The sequence below is a fragment of the Amblyomma mixtum genome, unplaced genomic scaffold, assembly GCF_055824585.1.
Source record: "Amblyomma mixtum isolate Tamu unplaced genomic scaffold, ASM5582458v1 scaffold_26, whole genome shotgun sequence".
In the NCBI taxonomy this organism is placed as follows: domain Eukaryota; kingdom Metazoa; phylum Arthropoda; class Arachnida; order Ixodida; family Ixodidae; genus Amblyomma; species Amblyomma mixtum.
The window spans coordinates 74598-95676 of record NW_028317723.1 but is presented as its reverse complement, the minus strand read 5'-3'; positions in this window follow the sequence as shown (position 1 = coordinate 95676).

Sequence of the window (21079 nt, the reverse complement as noted above, 5' to 3'; positions counted from 1 at the left end):
CTGTAATATCACTGTGCAATGCAGTTAGGTTCGAATCCTGGGTTCGTGTCTGGTAAATTGTTTCGAATTAACCCATCCTTGATGAAAAAATCACAGTCGTTTCTTCTACATAGCGAGCAAAAAAGAAATGCAATAGCGCTGAAGCCAACAGGCACCTCTTGGAGCTTGTACTAATATATTTTATACCATCACTCTGTAGCATTGAATATGCCGCAGTATTGAATAAATAAATAAACCCTATAGACACTATTTCGAATTTTAGGGCAAATTCATTACTAGGATTTTTGACGAATGGAAGAATAGATGTGAATATATTGTGCAGTTTTTAAGATAACTTTACGGATAAAAATTTCATGGTGCATGCGTCAACTTTAAACAGTTATTGATTCTTCTAATACGCAACCATACAAATATGGAATAGATGTGATGAAATCTTTAAAATAAGTGTTTTTTTCTACGTAAGAGTCATTCAATTGTGTAATCTCGGTTTCATTAGGATTAAAATGAACAATTAACGAGCATAAATTGTCGCAAGCTGAAACGAATTCTGTCTTACATTCAGAATCTCCGTATGTGGATTACAGAGTGTCTACTATCTAGGCGGTTATAAGCTGATGAGTGAAGACGCTTGCAGAGATGAATGGCGGTGCTCATAGGGCACTCTACATAACGTAATCGGTGGACACTGCACCGCGCTGCAAAGGCGCTCTTTTTAAATTCCAGCGCAATGGAAAACATAGTGAAAGCTATGCTATCATTAATGCAATTTCTATTTTACCCTCCTATAGCCGCAGGTCGAATTGGCACTTGCTTTTTCTTTCCATTAAACTGAAAAATTAATGGCGCAGCCACCAGAAATGCAGTAAAGAACTTTATACGTATTAAAGTCACGCTTTTGTCTGAAAGTTTGAACGCCCACACGCAAACTCTGACTTATTGAAACCTATGTGTCGAGCACGACTCCATGAACAAGGGCGAAGCTGTCGTAGAGTTAATTTGCAACGAAGTTTCAGATAGTACGCGATATCAGTTGGCAAGTGGCCCAGCTATCCGGCAATAAACATTCAATACCAAAAATAATTTTTGGCGGCGTGTGGCTTCGCACTCCTAGGTTATCATTGCCACTCCTTGAGGTGCGCAGAGAGATGTTACGACTGGTCCTTTTCTTTAAAATTTATCGCAGTAACGTTGATCTAAAAAAGCACTGTTCATAAAAATCCCCAGGTGGTCGAAATTATTCCGGAGATCTCCACTACGCCACCTCTTTCTATCTTTCTTCTTTCACTCCCACCTTCCTCCCTTCACTTACGGCGCTGTTCAGGTGTCCGCCGATGTATGTGAGACAGATACTGCTACATTTCCTTTCCGCAAAAATCAATTTACCAATTCGTCAATTCTACCTACCTGCTCTCCATAAACCACTGATCCTCCGCATAAGGACAGCATCCCACTCTGCCACCCCATTGCTTGCTTGGAATCTTTCATCCCCAGCGCATAATCGGAGTGGAACCATCTACAGGCGGCTTGGCTTACTGCTAAGAGCAGTGGATAAACAGAAAATGGTTATGGGAATACTTTACCGTTGATTAGAATCAATTTTTTTTATTTTTGTTCAGGTTGTAATTATGCATTGCGATGGAGCCTATTTTTTGTTCTCACGATTATTATTGTTCTTAATAGAATTTTCACGTATATTTTCCAAACTCCTATTGTGACGGTTCCTAAATAACTTGAACCTTGTGATACCCTGTTGTATAGCTTTGTTTCTCATCGTAAAATCCTTATTGTATACCGCATATTTTTGCTGCATGATACAATGCACATATACTTTGCCCTGTAATCCTGCATAATACTGGAATGTTTTAATCAACACGCTTTAATTATTACTAAAAAACCCATTTCCGCAATGTTCTTATGACAATTGTTATCCGCTCACTCCCCTCTCCAATGCCCTCTTCAGGGGCCATGACAGGAATTGAAAGATTAACAAATACGTATTACCTGTACTAACGATGTACAGGGTCAATCACACTTAGCGTGAACACGGCTCCGCGTGGCACCGCGCTCCGCGAAGCGCCGCTTGCAGCGCCCGCAGGAAGCGGCGGTGGATTCTCGGGCAGGCGCAGAGCGCGATGGGCGGGGCCACCAGCGCGTCGTCTGCTTCTGCGCGTCGTTTGCGGTCGTGTGGAGTGTCGCCGCGAAGAGCGCTTGCCTGAGGTGCTGACGGGAAATCGTCGACTGTTTCAGACCGATCAAAATGCTCGTTACGCAGCACACACTTTTCCACAATTTGTACTCTTTGCTCCTCTGGAACACAAGACATTACGACGTGTTTCTGTGTTCACAGATTAACTGCTACTGCATTTAGGGGCTGCAATTTCTGACTGAAAGCTGCCAGTGATAAGTCGATGACTGCCTAAAATCTCTGCAAACTCATCACACAATCTTTCCGCGAGTGCGCCATTCTGCAGCTCATTGCGCTGACTCGGCTGGCTAGCCGCCAGCGGCGCTTGGTCTCGATCAGAGCGATAACCACGACGCCTCTTTCTGCCACATCGAATATTTACCCTTAATAACAACGCCTAGCATTTTTTTTTTCGTGCAAGCGCACTACATGCAGCCACCGTGGTTTTCGAAGTGATCTAACCTCACCATCAGTGCCGACTCCCGGCCGAGACAGCGCAATGACTTGAAGAATGCGGCACTCCGCGTTGCGTGATCATTTTGCAGATATTTTTTCAGCCATTTGCTTGTCTTCGGTGGCTTCTAGTCTGGAAACTCAGGTCGACTACATTCGCGTGTAACGATCACTGAAATGCAGTAGTAGAACTCGGAGATAAACATGCCTCGCGTGATAATTTCATGCATCGTTCTCGTTCGAAATAAAACAAAGAAGCAATTCGAACTCTTTTTTTTTTCTCCTCGCTGTTCCTGAGAGATAGGCGAGGAAGGGAGCGCGGCATGCGGCTGCCATTCACCAGCCATTTCGCATTCCTACAGTATGAAGTCAGGGCCGTGCAACTGCCTTATTACACGCCAAGAGAGTTTTAGTAATGTTGAGCTACCGTTTTAGAGAAGTGTGTGCTGCGTAACGAGCATTTTGATCGGTCTGAAACAGTCGACGATTTCCCGTCAGCACCTCAGGCAAGCGCTCTTCGCGGCGACACTCCACACGACAGCAGACGACGCGCAGAAGCAGACGACGCGCTGGTGGCCCCGCCCATCGCGCTCTCTGCGCCTGCCCGAGAATCCACCGCCGCTTCCTGCGGGCGCTGCAAGCGGCGCTTCGCGGAGCGCGGTGCCACGCGGAGCCGTGTTCACGCTAAGTGTGATTGACCCTGTACAATAAACAATAAACACATAATAAAGGACGGAGGCTGAATACTAAATAGCTTTAGCCTTTAAATAAAGGAGAGAAAATTTGGCCAAGGTTTGCTGCTACGTGTAGCAAAATAAGAAAAGAAGACAACGTTCACGCGCAGTCACTAATTTTCTCCTGAATACATACCAGGGCGGCTAACAGCAAAATACAAGGAAAGGCGAGCCTACCTCCACAAAACCAGAAAGCGACATTCAACAAAACAGCGCATAAGACACCGGTTAAAGATCACGTTAGCAAAAACCTACAGCAGATAGTTCGCAGTTTTAACAACGGTTCTTCTGTCCAGCCCTATATTCTAGACATTTTGCTTTTTTCTGCTTCTTGCCTGCGATTTCTTCAAAAGTGCTTAACTTGGACACAGGTGCACTGGCGCGAGTGTCGTAGTTTCTCCCTGATGTTTTCACCAGGGGAGGTTATTTTGCACTGGAATAAATACTCCTGTCTTTTGCTGTCGTTTCTGGGTCACCAACAAATCGAAAGTGCGCCTCTTTAAACTTTTTCGACTGTTTTTGCCGCTAGGAGAGCTTTTAAACAAATTGGATGAAAATTATGACGTGATATTTGCCACGAAGACTTGCTTTGTTTTGAAATTCACGGGAGACAACGCAGGTAAGTTGATTACCGTGCTATTTATCCCGACCGTACAGAAATGCAAATGGTGCCGAATCCATTAAGTCCTGAAACAGCGCAGTTAATTTTAGTCTGCTACACGAATATTTGTCGTACTGATGTCATCATAAACAGCAGTTTCGAGTAATGCCTTAAGAGAGAGAATCCTCATCTAGCAGCATACTAAATTTTTGTGAATATATTGCTATCTGTAAACAAAGAATAATCGTTTAACTGTTCGAATGAGTGCACCTCCTCTGTTGAGCTTAACACCACTCATAAAAGATAAAAGGTCAACTGAAGCGATGAGAGTGTTACAGGTTTTGGTAGTAAAGACGATTTGGTCAATCCGCCAAACAAAGCCTTCGCAATACTATTTCACACATTTTTTCTATTAAGCGTAAAATGCTATAACATAACCTTGTCTAGAATTCAAGGCGAATGTTTTCCCCAAACTGCGATCGTGAATTTCCAGCTCGCTGGTATTCGTTTAGAATAACGTAAACTAAATATGAACTTCAGCACTATTACAATGACCGCCGTGGCAAATAAAGATGCTTCAACTTCCGGTGGTTTAAACATTTCATCATTAGCCACAAAGACTAGAACTCTCTTTTGTAACTAGTATGCAGTAGATTGGAACATTGCTACCTGCTAAATCGGCGTGTGTGAAAATATTCTACCTTGAGAAGTTAGTGGTTGCTGTGCGGCAGATGAATGTGCCATTAGAGCTTAAGAGAAACGGGTGAAAGCTGTGAAGCGCAAAAGAATTAAGGACAGGAGTGGTGCTGAACTCCCTTACAAGCAAGAAAAAGAGAAGTGACCGAGTCGAGTGGCAGGTAAGGTTCCAATTGCGTGGAAGGACGCCGAGCATGCTCTCGTGCTGCAAAAAAAAAAACGGCTGTTGCTACCGACTGGTGAAGACACTAAAATACCATGATGATTCGAACCACTACCCATCGCAAAAATAGAAACAAGCGAGGGCACCCTTAAGTTCAACAAGCAAAAAAGCTCGCCAAAAATTATTTAGAGATTGTATACACGTCGATCTATATGCCTCTCTCAAATTATCCACAGTGCTTCCGTAAATCATAATCATGCCTCTACAATTTCCCTTCGTATTTCTGCCTTTTCCTTTCAGAACTCTCAAATCTATTGTCATGAAGTTAAGGCAGTGGCGCCCTACATTAAAGGTAGAATGATAGAATCATAGGCAACGAAGTCCAGCTAGCTGTTAGTCAGACGAGCTGATGAACATAATGGATTGAAAACGACTCATAGTGCTGGCTTATACCGCCAGCGTCGCGACGCCATACCTACAGGCCGCACCCTATACAGGTACCTGTCAGAAGGTGGTGGTGGAGAATATTTATGACCAGATATACGTACAGCCTTCATTGATTACGAAAAAGCATTTGACTCAGCAGATACCTCTGCTGTCATGCAGGCATTGCGGAATTAGGGTGTGGAAGAGTGTTATGCGAAAATATTGGAAGATATTTATAACGATTGTACAGCTACTATAGCCCTCCATAAAGTCAGCAAGAAGGAAAGGTGTCAGGCACGGATATACGATCTCGCCAAAGCAGCTCACCGCCTGCTTGCAAGAGGTATTCCGGGCCCTGAAATAGGAACAGTTGCGGATAACAGTTAATAGAGAATACCTGAGTAATTTTATGAGAGCTGACGAGAGACGACAGATGAGAGCTGAAGGAGAGGCGAGAGAAAAGACTCTAAGAAGAGACACGCGTCGCAAAACCGCGTACGCAGAAGCGAAGACACCGCCTTTACGAACCGATACCTCCACCCTCAGTCCTTATCCGCGGCGTCTAGGCTGCGAGCGCATGCCTTCACTCAGAAAGAGTGAATTGTGGTTAGTCACGTGGCACAAGTACCGAGAGCGAGCGGTCGGAGCGGCGGTCGGCGAAGCGGCAGAGCGAGCGGTAACAGCTGCTACAAGTCAACTGGTATGACATCACAGCCGCACGTCCGGCGAGCATCCTGTCAAAGGTGATATCCGGACCTGATCTGACCTTCAGCTTTGCATGCGAGAAGTGGAGCCGCTCCAAAAATTGTGGACAGCGTGAATTTTCATAGCAAGTCTTTTTGAAAGGGTGGTAGATATTTATCGACGCAAATACTTCTAAATATGGCTTATCGAACCCCCCGCACAATGTATTCTACCTTACAGTAGGAAACAGGTTCATCATCATCATCAGCTTGACTAGACCTAGTGCAGGACAAAGACCTCAAACGCTTTAATCTTATTCGCCTTTCTAATAAGCTTAATCCGACCAGCATTGACGTCCTCCGAACCTACAGCATAGAGTTGCTCACTTTATGCGCAGGTTTAAAGCTTTTTTTCTCTACCTTTCTAGTTTCCTCGATTTCATCAGGGAACACTGTTTAGGACCTGTTCAACTGCATGGAGGTTCATTTCTCTCCGTTTTCGAAAGTGGGCGGGGCTTAAACAATGTGCATGATCCCATTTTTTTTCCCGTTTTAGTGTGTTACGGTACATTCGTTCATTGTTTTTTATATCTTAATAGCTTTTAGGCGACTATATTTATATGGTACTCGCATAGTTCTGTTGTTGGCATGTTTGTAGGCCTTGTTGTTTCCTCCTGACTTCAAATAAATTGGCTGAGGGGCGTGTATCGAGGCTCTTAACGGCATTTTTGTTCGCCTGCTTCAATGTAACATAACAAATAGGGAGAATCTAATATACTCTTTTAACATACCCGAAGGACAGAAAAAAATGTGAAGATATTCGATGGCAGCAAAAGATGAACGCTTTAACAACGTTGCCAATAGCATACACACGGCGGGACCTTTCTGGATATTCAATGAGGCCGGATCTGGGTACCTCCGGACACTTTTCAAGGTTAAAACTTCCATTACGAAGCCAAAAACAAATTTCCTGAACCCTTCCAACATAGTGCTTGTTCGTGTCTTACATGTGGGAAATGATTTCTTGATTGTGTTGCAGAATAAAGTTCTTTTTTGAACTTCCTTTTACTATAAGCTATTGAGCAGATAAGGCCAGGGAAGTGAGGGGCTCCTTAGAACGTGAAAATGAAAGAAGAGGCAATATTCGTTTTATTCTGGCATTTTAAATAAATAAATTGCTCTCGGTAACTCTAGATGTCTTCACCAATATATTCGTTGATATTTTTGACATGTCGCTGTTTCATGTTTCCAGATCGTCCCATATGCATGGGTTTGAGCATATACAAGAAACCGCAAAAGTGCGTTGAATTCTTCGTTGAAAAATGCCACAGAGCGATTTTGGTTGATTACGCGCAATGTGATCAATTTGACGAAGAAATGCGCCTGAAAAACAAGAAAATAGGATGTTAGTAGACAAAGTGGATTCGTCCTGACTCTGAAAGTGGCTGTAAGACCATGTATGCTGTATTCTGAAATAAAGTTCAAAGATTTTCTCTGTAACCACAAGTAGAAATAGCAAAGTGCCTGTGAATACGCATTCAAAACCCTAAAAAATTCACTACAAAGAGCCGCATTGTGTTTGTATTATTATTTTTTACACAGATTCCAAAACGATTCGTTTGATCCAAGACTTTTTGTAAAAAACGCACCTCATTCCTCTCAGGCATCTCACGATCTCACCTTGTGGGTCACCACTGGCTCACCGGGAAAGGCCCAAACCACACTCCAACATGCCCTTAATACCATTTCCTCACACCTCTCACAAGCGGGCTTGCAACCCGCTCAGGAGAAATCAGAACTTCTCTTCATAACACGCAGTAAATATCAACGGACGATGAACCCGTCCATCTCTCTCACCCTCGCCGGACAGCGCATACCCCGCGTAGACTCTTGTCGCATCCTGGGTATGCCACTCGACTCCAACACTTTCATCTCTGCCACCAATCAGTCCATACGCACATGTCACTCAATCACATGCTTACTCCGCCGCGTAGTTTTGAAAACATGCCGGTCTCTCCGAGACACACGCCAGCCGCCTTGCTCAAGCGCTCGCCCTGAACAAACTCCTGTACTACATACCTTACTACCCCCTTAGAAGTACACAACAAGACAAACTTACGCCAAGCTTACGCATAAAACCACAAGCCACCCTTCGACGCTGCGGCGGTGGCCTACAAAGACGCCTGTGTCACGGACACCGCAGGCTCCACAGGAGCCTTCTTCCTCCACTCTTCCCTCTCTATTACCAGCACTCACACAACCGGTCCATACACCTCCCCACCCTCCACTCTCGCCCTAGAAAAACACGGGATCGCCGATGCCATCACACACTTCGCCACCCTACCCCCCGCCCCCCATACGTTCTCTGTACAGACTCGCAGGCAGCTCTCCGAGCCTTCCACGAGAGAGCCCTTCCCTTTCCCTTCGCGATCGGCCTTAGATGCCGCCCTCTTAGCATTAAGCCCACGACCGGTGACCCTTCGGTGGATCCCTGGTCACATGGGGTTTCCCGGCAATGTGCTGGCTCACCAGCTTGCCTGCGAAACTATACACCGGGCGCCGGGGATCCCATGGACGAGCCCACCGACGGAGCAGGCGGTCAGTGCTTATAAACGCGCTGTCGACGAATACTACACGCAGCAAAAATTGGACTTAGCTGATTCAGTACCACACCCATCCTTATCGATCCGTGAAGCTCGCATTCTTCGCCGAATGCAGTTCAATCTCCTTCATACACCAGCTAAACTTTATCTATACCAGTGCACTTCCACACCACAGTGCCCAAACTGTCCACACACATATGCAGACATAGAACACTGCCTTTCACAGTGCCACACAGCCTTCCAGACCCCCGCCTGCCCTGTCACTACCACCACTTAGTTTAGGTTCAAGCATCAAACATTGACAGGTCACGTTTCCGTCGGCGGCCTGGTGAGATTTATCCGAATTGTGATCCCCTAACCTAAGATGCGGATGATGTCTTTCTCTCTCTTTTCACACTATCGCTGCAGCGTTTAGCTCAGCTGCTTACAAATTCTAAAAAAAAAGAAAGTCAACAGCTCCAAAAAATATTTACCATTTGTTCGCAATAACTGCTTGAAAGAGGCAACTGAAAGCTTTAAAATGTAGCTAGGGCACTAAAGAACACCGTAAGAGAGTCTCAAGAAAAAATAATTAATATGAATGAAAAACTTTGCACGGAAGAAAAAATGACTTCATGCAGCTCATACTAGCATTAGATTTACCTCCATCGTTACCACAGGAAATTCATTTTCCGGTGCCTTTCAACGCTCAACTTTAACCGCAGCAAGCAGGGCTAATTGTTCTTTATCTTTGGTTCCGTGATTGTACAGCGCCGAGTTATCTCAATTCTGCTGTATACATTGAAGTTCGCGTGAAGCCGCGACGCCAAGGCTGATTAGAGATTAGGCAACATGTCCACATGAAGAGGCCTACGGCGCAGGTAATCACGTAAACACCATCGTGACGGAGCCCTAACCAGTGGTCCGCACGACAGGGGCGGCCACGTGACATGATTAAATGACGTCAACGCGAAAGATGTCGACCAGTGTAGAGCCTCAGCCACCGCCCACGCGAATCTGTCGCCGTGAAGCAACAGGAAGGAAGCCTAGATAAGAGACTAGAGGTAGTTTTCGCATATTAGTGAATCGGTGAACCATATAACAGCAGTGTTGATAAAAGTATCATTGAGAAACATAAACATATAGGCATTTTATTTTTGATCTTATCTTTTGGTGATCACATCTCCAACTCCCAATGCAGCTGATGTCGAAATCCTGCAGTTAACCAGGATCAGCCACGTGGAAAGCACGCCTACGTCGATAGCACCAGCCTTATGCAGAAGGACACCAAGGGAAGTACGCAGCCATCAGCTCGGCTATGGCGGCTGAAGACCGCCAGAGCAATATGTTGTTGCAAACAGCTAGAACAGCAAATGATGCTAAGCGCCCTTGCTAAGAAGTTAAGCTGGCAAAGAATAGCCCTTCAACAGCCAAATGATCTAATAAATAGCTATGTGCAGCTACCACCATCCCTTAGCAGTCGCAGAAGGCGACACATCATTGATGCGTTGAATTTAACACGCATAACCTCGTACAAGTTTGTGGAATTGTTTTTTTTTTTCTTGTAACCTTTGCTGCCACTACCGCGTGTTCCGTATTTATCTGTCCCTGTTACGAAAAATTCCGCTGCGCAATCTACTGAACTATATGGGCTCAAAACGCCGACTACAAGGTACCTTATGATGGTCTTCGTCTTTCGATAAGTAATTTAACACCTAAAATTGCCTGCATTTTCGGGAATCGGCGAAAAACTGCATTCAGCTGCGGCAGAACTTTTCGTCCAAGCGAGCAAAGAAGCCACTTTGACAGGTTGCGCCATCTGGCGAGCGGTGAGGCAACCGATGTCACGGCTTGGGGCTGGAATGCGCACCTCGCGCGGTTTCTTGGGATGTGCGTGTCGTCTGCTCCTTGAAATTAACACCGCTCGCCAGATGGCGCAGTCTGTCAGACTGGCTTCTTTGCTCGCCTGGACGAAAAGTTCTGCCGCAGCCGAATGCAGTTTTTCGCCGATTCCTGAAAATGTAGGCAAGTTTAGATGTTAAATTACATATCGAAAGACGAAGACTATCATAAGCTACCTTGTAGTCGGCGTTTCAGCCCATACAGTCCAGTATTTTGCACAGGAGAATTTTTTCTAACACGGACAGATAAATACGGAACAGGCGGTATTTGAAAAGGGTACTGCGAACCAGTAAAGCGATCCATGGCTTGTTTCTCCTTACAGCTTTAGTCCGTCCGTAAATGTACCAGATCACAATGTAAACTTATTTAACGATGTGATTATCTGATGGCCGGACCGGCCAAGTGAAACCGCCACATCAAATGACGACAGTTATATTTTTTCTGAAAGCGCAAACTCTAGCGGTCGGTATCACGTGGACAGCTGCTCTGCGAATCTGCGGCTGCTGCTTAAATAACAACTTCTAAGTTGTGCGGTACGCAACGTACTCGTTAGAGAGAAATAAAAGCCCGTGTCAAGGAGTTAGGAGCTTGCGTACTGCTGTTTCTGACAAGTTGATATTTCAAGAACGGGATTTTGAAACATTTGAGCCTGGTGGTACTTTTTTGTTTTGAAATTTTAAGCAAGGCATAAAAAGAAGTCCGGTTTTCACCATGCTTGATAATGATCAAGAGCAGAAGAAATAGTGATTCTGCGTCGTTGATTCCCTGGCCGACCGGCCAGTTTTTCCCCATAATATCAGACGCTGTAGTTCCAAGAAGTTTCTGAGATGCTGACATTTTTAGATCGCTGTTCTTTAGAAATGGCCGGCTTTTCACGGACAAAAGCAATTTTAAAGAGTGTAACAAGAGTTTGAAAGGGTATTCTCACGAAGGGGTGACCGCACTCGGAACGAAAGATGAAAACGAAAGTCGTTCGAAGGAAACTGTTCATTGCACGAACCTGTGCCCGCGAAGGCAGTCCTGTGGTGTGTAATAAATGTCATATTATTTACCGCTTGCAGCCGCACAAAATGTAAAGACGTTAGCGCTCTTTCGGGATAGGCGGTGAAATCCGGTATATGGCATTTCATTCAAAACTAAATGCATTGCTATTTATGAAAATTTTCTTGGAGTATGCAGCCGCGAGCCGCGATTCCATGCTTTGAGACTAATTTAAAACACATTATATTGCAGACAGAGCGCCCTTCTATGCCAACTGGCGAACTCAGTAAGCGTCCTCAGAGCCGTGAGCCATGTGCCAAGTCCTCTGCCTTGTGAATGGAGGCTTGTTTGGTAGCTCACAATATGTTTTTTTTTCATTTCAAGTACCAAGCGAAGCTTCGAAACAAAAAAATATATCATGTGTTGTCCTCAGTACTGCACACGTAAATCCTGGCGTTTGACGTGTCCTCTGGCATGTGAATGAAGATTTCTTTGGAAGCTCGATAATATAATTATTCCAAATAAAGAATCTGGAGGGGTAAAAAGTAACCTAAAGCCCTTCTATACACAGCTAAAATAGGGTTCTATTTTCTCCAAATAAACAAATCGTGTTTAGGGGCTACGTGATATGATAAACAAGATATGTTCAGAAGCACTGATATATCTGCAGTTCATACCTTTGTATTGTTTTCGTACACAGTGTGAGATCTGTAGTAGAGGGTATCCTGCAAATTATAAAAAAAAGCAGGCGCAGACGAAAGCAACCTTGAATAAGGCAAGATGAGTGGCGTTGTTAACAAGACAAGACACGAAGTTATGAGCAACTGCAGGTTGGCGCACAGCGTAGATATAGCGTAGAGTCAATAGAAAAATAACACGGCGTAAACATGGTTTAGGTAGAGCACTGATCATTATCAGCCTAAATGAGCCCACTGCAGTGCAAAGACAGCAGCCATATCCTTCCAATTAACAATATCCTGCGCCACCTGCGTCACCGAATGGCGGCCAAATTCCATATCTCAAGAGCCCGCCTCATTTTCTGCCGTCCAGTGCTGCGATTTCTGTGCCTGAAAATACGGTTCATTACCGTTAACGACCATCGGTTGTCGTCCTTCACATTTCACACCAGTGCTTATTTTTTCGTCTTAATTTCGGCATTGATATCGCTTACTCCCCTTTGCTCTGTTGCCCACTCCACTCTCTCGCGGTCTTTTTACGATGCACCAATTACTTGCTTTACCATAGCGCGCCGCGTTGCACTTTGTTTAAGCCCTCCTGTTGTTTCTGCGCAATAGGCGAGTACCAGGAAGATACAGCGTTAATATACTTTTTCCTTGAAGGACACTTGCGAACTTCCATTCATGAACTCTGGGGATCTGAAAATGTACTTCACCGAATTCTTATTTCTACTGTCATTTATTCGTGTAATGCGTATCTTTGGGAACTACTTAACCTATGTAGAAGTATTGCCAAACCACTTCCAAGGCTTCAATGCCATTACTAATTAGCAGTTACTTGCACAGAGTGCTTAAAATTACTATAATGTCCAGCATATGAATTTTTAAAGCCACCTCTCCTTCTAGTGTCTAGTGTATTGATAATGATTTGCAAACGCCCCCTGAGACTCTTAGCAGCGTAAGCTCATCAGTGAATCGAAGGTTGCTATGATTTTCTCTATTAAATTTTATGCCGAACAATCTCCCATTAAATTATCTGAATAGCCCCTCTGCACGCAATGACCACTACTGGAGAGATTGTCAGTGCTTGCCGGACATTTCTGGTTGGGCGTTCCTTACTATCTTTTGAAAAATTGTGCATATTTTGGAGCTCCTAAAATTATTTTCAAGTACCTTTACATGCGCCTCTTATACACCTTGAGTCCTCAATGCCTGCATGTCCGATGAGCGTTCGACTCAGACAAATGGTTTCTCGTAAGCTGAGAAGCCTCTTACAGGAATATGTAATGTCGGGAATTGCGGGGTCGAAGCGGAGACTCTGAGAAAAGTTAACTACCGCAGCAGGCATTCACAGCTGAAGTTCTTGTGCCGGGCTTGCGCGGAGCAATCTTTATTATGCGAAGCATATTACTAGAGGTACACTACAGCCCTTCGCCGTGGTTACACGCCGTGCACACCACGTGGTACAGTGACGTCACACCACGTGACATACCACGTGACACATGACGTCACGACAGAGGAAGACGGGGGGCCACCTCGCGCCGTCGCTGTGGTTGCACGCCGTGCAGACCACGTGGTACAGTGACGTCACACCACGTGACATACCACGTGACACATGACGTCACGACAGATCGCCGTCACGCACTGGGAGAGGGAGAACGATGCCATCGCACAGACGCCGGAATGTCTTCGAGGGGCATTCCCGCGCATTTCGAACGCGCGTTCACACTCGGTGTAGGTGAAACGCTCGCTCCACCGGGCAGGCAGACGTGGCTTCCGTGGCAATCCAGGCGCTCACCCAACGCGCGTCTCGGGGTTAGTCGGCGTTCCGCTGTAGCCATGCCGTTGTCTTCCCCCACGACGAAGGCTTCTAGTGGTTGTATTAAAATGACCAAGTATTCAACCAAGGAAAGCCATGTATTACCAACCCTAGCCACCAATATGCTTCGCATCTGACTAGGCTTAACCTTAGCTAAGCCTCAGCCATTTTTTTTCTCTTTCTCGCAAACAGGCACCAATGCATCGACTGTGAGCGCCCGACCCAGCACCTCTGCGTTGCAGCTCAGGGGGCCGCTACAAAGCCCACAGCCCTGAACAAACGGAGAAATGGACAAGCTGAAGAGGCAAAGATAAGTTTACCACGACGGGAGACAGATCGGCAGAAAGATAGTACATCCATGGGGAGCACCTTGGGAATGAATGAATATGAATGAATAAGGATGCATGAAAGTATTTTGAGGTACAGCCATTTGAGGCAGTCCAGCGTGAACACCTCTTCGCGACTATTAAGGAGTACGGTCGCGGACTTGGCCTCCTGGTGAAGCACATATGGCAGGGGCCACCGTAGGATGGTGTCAAGGGCGCGAGACGGCAATAAAAGACGTCCATAAAGAGCGAGACGTTCATTAAAATTGCAGTGTTTTTACCACGCCTGTTTTCCTACCATATACATGGTCTGTTCTGAAAGTAGTAGGACTCATTTTTTTAAACAAAATTTATTCAAGAGAATAGTACAAACGATTACAATTTTTCAAGGTAGCACCCTTCCGCACCTACACGCTGCTGCCAATGAGTTTTACAGTTTTCGTACGCCTCCAGGAACGTCTGGACCGGAATGCTGTTTAGCTCCCTCGTCACGGCCTGTTGAACCACCTCTAGCGATTCGTGATGTTTCCCCTCGAGCGTCGATTTTATTCTCAGGAATAGAAAAAAGTCTGGCGGGGCCAAGTCGAGGCTGTAGGGGGGCTGAGGCAGCGTTGCCGCCTTGTGCTTGGCAAAAAATCGGGGTCCTCATTCACATAATGAAGAAGATCCTACCGGTTGGCCTTTTCCTCCTCTGACAACACTCCCGGCACCAACTTCGCGCACGCTTTCCTCATGGATAAGTTTTCTGTCACGATCTCAAAAACTTGGGTTTGAGGAATGCTCAAGTCATCAGCAATCAGTCTGATACTCATTCTACGATCACTGTTAAGTAAATGTTTCACTCGCTACACATTTTCGTTGGTCTTGCTGGTCGAAGGGCGTCTGGAGCGGTCGTCTTCCTCCACTCTTTCCTTACCTTCTCGGAACAGCTTGTGCCACTCAAAAAACACCTGATCTACCCGTGGAAGCGTCACCGTAGGCCTCCTTAATCATGTTGTGAGTCTCTTTGCCCGTTTTACCAAGATTTACTCAAAATTTGATCGCGTATATCTGATCCAGTAAACGCTCGACGATTCTGCGTGACGAGACGTTTCGACCGGGGTTCACAGTACAAGCGACCTCCTCTCTTCAACGGCCGAGAGCCGACTGCCCATTTTCCCCAGCATTCCCAATATCCCCCTTCAACGATCCTGCACGCGCAGACCACCTCTCGTCCGCCCGTTCGCCCAGGAAAAAACCAGCCCTACTACTTTCAGAACAGACCCTGTACGTACACATACTGCAAACCTTTACACAGCGCTCCTTCGGAGGGACTGTAAGGTATTTATACATAAAGAACTCCCATCGCGTTGTTTCTCGGTCCAGAACTTCAGTCTAGAAATCGGGTGGGATTGGACACATTGCGTTGTTTTTCGGCCCACAGGTTCGATCTATGAATCGAGAACCAAGAGATATCAAAGAATCGACCAGAGTTCATACAAATAATTGCTTTCAATCTTCATTCAACAATACTACTTTTTTAGATGAGAAGAGGAAACACAGGTTCATTCTTTATTATTTTAATAGTGCAAACATCTTAAGGACCACTCAATTCCGAAGCTGCAAGCAGGCTCACTTGAAACAGAAGCCAATATTTGCTTGCAAAGAAAAAAACTAAAACTTGTTTTAAAAATGCTGCGCAGATGGCTGGGGCTCCATTGGATGTGTTCTTAGTGCGCTGGAAACAGTGGTTCGCGCACAGCCCGAAGACTGTGTTCGTTTTGGGTCGAACAGGACAGTGTAGAGGCAGATTTCTATTTCATTTAAGGTCGGAGAAAACGTTCTATTGACGTTTGTTTAGAAAACTGCCGTTTCTTTCGACTGAGCTCTTGATCGATAGAATTAATTTTTTTATATCAGACATCTATTCTTTCATATTAAACAAGCAGAACAAAAAATGCAACAATTACCTAAGCTTTGTGTCAGAATAGCCCGTAACAGTCATCGAACCTTCCAAAAAAGCAGTTTTCCCCCACCCTTGGGTTTTCATGGAATCCAGTGGTGCAGGAACTTTCTAAAAAGTCCTCAGAGCGGCGTCATTCCCAATTGTGCTTTGCCTAGAGTGTGAATGAAACCCTGGTATAATTACTGACAACTGGCTGCGTCTAAACGTTCTTGATCATTGTGTGAGTATTTGTCAGGAGAGAATTATCCGCTTGTGCACCTTCTACACCGGGAGGTTCTTGGGATGTGGTGCCATTTTTACAAAGACCGTCCTGAACTTTGTTCTTTGGAAAGAGGTGTAAAACACTTTTTTTTTTCAATTTTTTCCCAAGCATTTAGGCTCAATGGGTAGAGGAGTTTAGCGTTCCTGCATCCCGCCTCACTCTAAATCAGCCAATGTCACTATCGTGGCCTTAAATGTTGGAGTTACCTTGACATTTAAAATGAAACAGCACGTATTTGCTTCAAAATTTTCCTCTCACAAAAATAAGAAAATATGCGCAGAACAAGCGTAGAAGGCTTAATGTTATTGCCAACCCTCAGTTTCACCTTTAAAAAGACAGATAAGCTAACTTTCAAATTATAGCCGCCTCAATCAAGAGGCCATAAAAGCATAAACTTGACTTTATAGTTAGGGTGTTAGCAAAATTTCAATTCCCTCGCGGCACAGCCCTTGCTCTGCTGGCAACAGAAAATGTCCAAAACCAAGCCGCAAATGCAGCCGAGATGGGTTGAAACCAATTGGGCCCTCGACGCGCAGTCTGCAAGAAGTCATTTACCAGTAAAATGCATCTGAGCACGCCCTCGCGCGCATTCCAGAAGCGAAAGGACAGTGGCATCAGCTAATTAGAGAAGTGCAGAGAGATCACTATAATTGCGCTCGGGAGTGAGTAATGGGGCTCATAAAGAGTAACGACGTCAAAATCTGGCATAAATATTACCTTGCTCTGTGAGTCTTTGCAATCAGCCCCCACTGTCAGCGTCATGTATTGCCTTTCGGCTTTAACCTGCGAGGCGAATCAGTGTCGTTAGCTCTTAGCATTAAAATGCAAATTCCAAAGAATTAAAGAAACGAATGCTGAAGGGCATACAAAACTTCTTTATGCTTGCATGCTGGATCTGCCCGACCTTTAAGGAAATGGCTGAAACCCGCCGCTGCCACAAATACCAATTTCGCCTGCCAACATTCGCGTAGTCGACCTGTTTTACCTACATAAAATCTCGGCAACGAGACTTCTTATTACTCAACTCTTGGAAGAATCTCTGCGTGTGCAGCAACTCTGCTCAGCTTGGAGAACTCAGTTTATGTTTCAAAGCCAACTGAACCCTCAGGTATGCTTTCACAGTATACAATGTTGCATATTCTATTTTCCTGCCCGAGAGAAGTTTACTCCATCGCGAGCGAGTTTCAGCCCGCACCACACCAAGCAAACCCTCACCGCCGTGGGCCCAAAAAGAGAAATGTAGGTTTGTTGGGATTAACGTTAAACGACCTAGCCTCCGTAAGGGATTAATTCTATCGAAGTCCTGATTTCACAAAGCTAGAAGTTGTCTTTGAAGTTGAAAAAGCTTCCTGAACGCAGGATAGTGGTATTTTACTTCAGATCTATATTACAGCACACTGCCTTCGCGTTAGTGTTTATGTTTTGTGGTTAGACGCACAATAATACTTATATATGCATCGGTACTGAAGTCAAAAGCAGCAGGCGTGCAGCGACCTCAACCTAGGCATCTTCTTCCCACAAGAACTTATTAAATATTTTCTAGAGTATATCAGCACCGATATTCGTTATATTACCTTAATGGGCAGCATTTTTTGAGCCTACAGATAATCGCAGCTGTCATAACAGGGATAATTATTTTAATGCTCGTGTTCGCAATGACGACTCCTTGTGAATCTGTATTTCTCTATATCTTCTTCTTAAATACACTTCGCTGCATTACAATTCTTAACGAACACTTCCATTCTCTGAAATAGACGGCCGAATGAAACTTGATTTAAAAGTTGATCTGCTAATTCTGTATTGTTACGACACAGTTAATATGAATAGCGATTCAGTGGTAACTTATGGTAATTTTAAAACTTATGGTTGACAATCGCGCTGGTCTTTATATAAACTTCAGCAATGGTCCACATGAAAGGAAACCAAGCCCAACGGTTTTGAAAAATGCAATAAAGCGCTTTCTACTCTTAATGCGTTTATCCCACGCGGGAGTAAAGGACAAACGTGTATTTCAATGTTCTTCGTACTTTACAGTGCTACCAGAAACTTTCCTCTCCTTCGTGCAAAAAAAACAACTTAAATGGCATGATTTATTAGCAACCTGCGATAAAGAATTGCACAGTGGTCGGCCTAAAGTGCTCCGGGAACCAGGGGTTCTTTGAGCATATTTAGTTCATGTGCTACAGAAGCGTTGGAGTGGAGAGAGAGAGAATAGTCATTTATTTGTAAAAAGGAGGCCGGATCAGATGTGGGTGGGGTCCTCAGTCCAAGCCTGCAGTGACTTCTGCCGAGTGTCTGGCGATGGCGACTAGCGCCTCCTGGTCTTCCAGGGTGCCGCTGGCCAGCGTCACCTCCCACTGATCAGGCGTCGCGTTGGACGACTTTAAGTGGTTGGGTTTAGCTGTGCATGATCATGCAGTATGCGGGAATATAGCCACACTAGGGAGATGTATCTGCGTCTAATGTTGGGTGAATGCGGTGTAGGTGGTGAAGATCGGGGTAAATGAGTGTTTGGGTGTGCCCTAGTTGGCAGGACTCCGCCGGGGAAAGTTTGTTATGTGGCGGGGGGTAGAGGCGCCTATTTAGATGAGACTCTCCAGGCGGGTTGAAAAATGAGTTGAGAGTGGGCATAGAGCAGAGTCAGTATGCCCCGCTCGGTTGGTATAGTCTCGAGACAAGGCATCTGCCCTAATATTGCCATCGACGCCCGCACATCCTGGGACCCAGTTGATGATATGATTATATTGGAGATGGCCGCCCAGAACGCAGAGAGCCGTGCTCGCGACAGGTGCAGTGGTATAGGCTCTGCAGGCGGCCAGGGAGTCTAAAAATATGCGTGCCTTGTTGCTGGGTGTCGCTCATCTTGGTGATGATGGACATTGCAACGGCTTCTGCTGCGGCAGGATCGGGTGATATCTGCAAACGACTTTTTAGGCTGTACTTTTCGTGTTTCCGAAAATTTTATAATGTATAGCTCCTGCAAAATGACCACAACATTCAAAACGTTAAAGAGGTCGCGTTTCTTAATGATAAAACTATTTCCCTCTCTTCTCCGTTCTGGAGCATTACACAATGGGCCTTTAAACCTTTTTCCTTTTGCCCTCCCTATATTTAACCCAGCGTTAAGGCTGCCATCAGTTTTTTGCATCAGTTCTAGACAGCTCCGCGAAATTAACTGTTTTCTGTTACAGGATGAAGGAAGGAAAAGAAATGCTTCTTGTTGGTCTCGTTTTTGTGTGCTTCGGGCTGTGTGCAGCAAACAGTAAGTATCTTTGTTATCTTTTTCAACTTCCAAAAGGAACAAACAGTTCACTGTTATATATAGTAGATGAAGCTAGTATCTCATTATAGCAGTATTTTATTTTCGGCTGTAATTGTTGAAGCTTAGCAGTTACCAGTTTTGCAAACACCTTCCGCTCCCATAAGTCGCTAAAGCGACACCGAATGCGTATTCAGTTCACATTGCTGCGTACCGTATGTTGATATGCTGGCCTCGATTACGATGGCTATATGGGTGAAAATAAAAAGTGGCTGTGGCTTAGCTCGGTCAAGCCTGGTAATTGCGAAGCAATACGATAGGTTCCGCTATTTTATTGGCTTCCCATGTACTGACATGGCTAATGACGCATAGTCAAGAATGACGACACACACGCGAACTAGTAGAACTGGAAACAGATGCATATTCCTCACTGTCGGCCAAACTCGTAACTTATTTTCTTGCTTCTGACGTTGTTTCTACCGAAGACGTTGACCGTTTTCGTCGGGCTGCATATTGAGCACAATAATTTTTTCAACAGCGCATGCTACACAAGGACACAAGACGAGAAAACACACACACGAGCGCTGATACACAAGGACACAAGACGAGAAAACACACACACGAGCGCTGAAAATTATTATGAATAACCAACTAGCCCGTGAGCTCATCCTGTTCAAGTATATTGAGCACGCCGCTTGTAAACTTGTAAAGTCGTTCTTCTCGTTCTTCTGCCGTCTCCGTAGCTCGCTGATGATTCCTCTTTGCATTCTGCCGAAGTGTCTTGCTTGCTTGAGGAGGCATCTGGCAGGCTTGACGAGAGGAGCGAACCGGCGTTGGTGCCTACCAGCCTGGCGCTGTGACGGCGCGAGATGGGGCCCCGTTTTTTTTACACAGATGGTATGACGTCACTCCACGCACGGCGCCCCTGGTGAGCGGAGCGAGAGTTAGGCCGCCGTTGGTGACTGCCAGCCTCGCGCTGCGACGGCGCGAGATGGGCCCCGTTTTTACACAGATGGTATGACGATATGCCAAAGGTCATGCCAAAGGTCAAATGGTTCCTACCACCGCCTCGCGCTGAAACGGGCTGAGGTCGTAGCTAAAGTAGTATTGCTTCGCAATAATATCTGTGTTGTTTGAACTGAACCAGGTCGTACTATCCGCCTGTTGCTGGGGGATATTTTGGACGCTGAGGGAGGCTGGGCCTACAAGGTTTCCCGGATGAAGAAGGAGACAGTAAGGAAGGAAGACCACGTGCTACTTCAACAGAAAGAGGACGCGTCATAAGTCGGCTCCGCTTGTAGAGCTGTGAAAGGTTGAAGCGCTCATTTAGTTCACCATAACCTCTTGTTCAGTCATTAGAATTTTTTTTGAGCTGGCTGCAACGC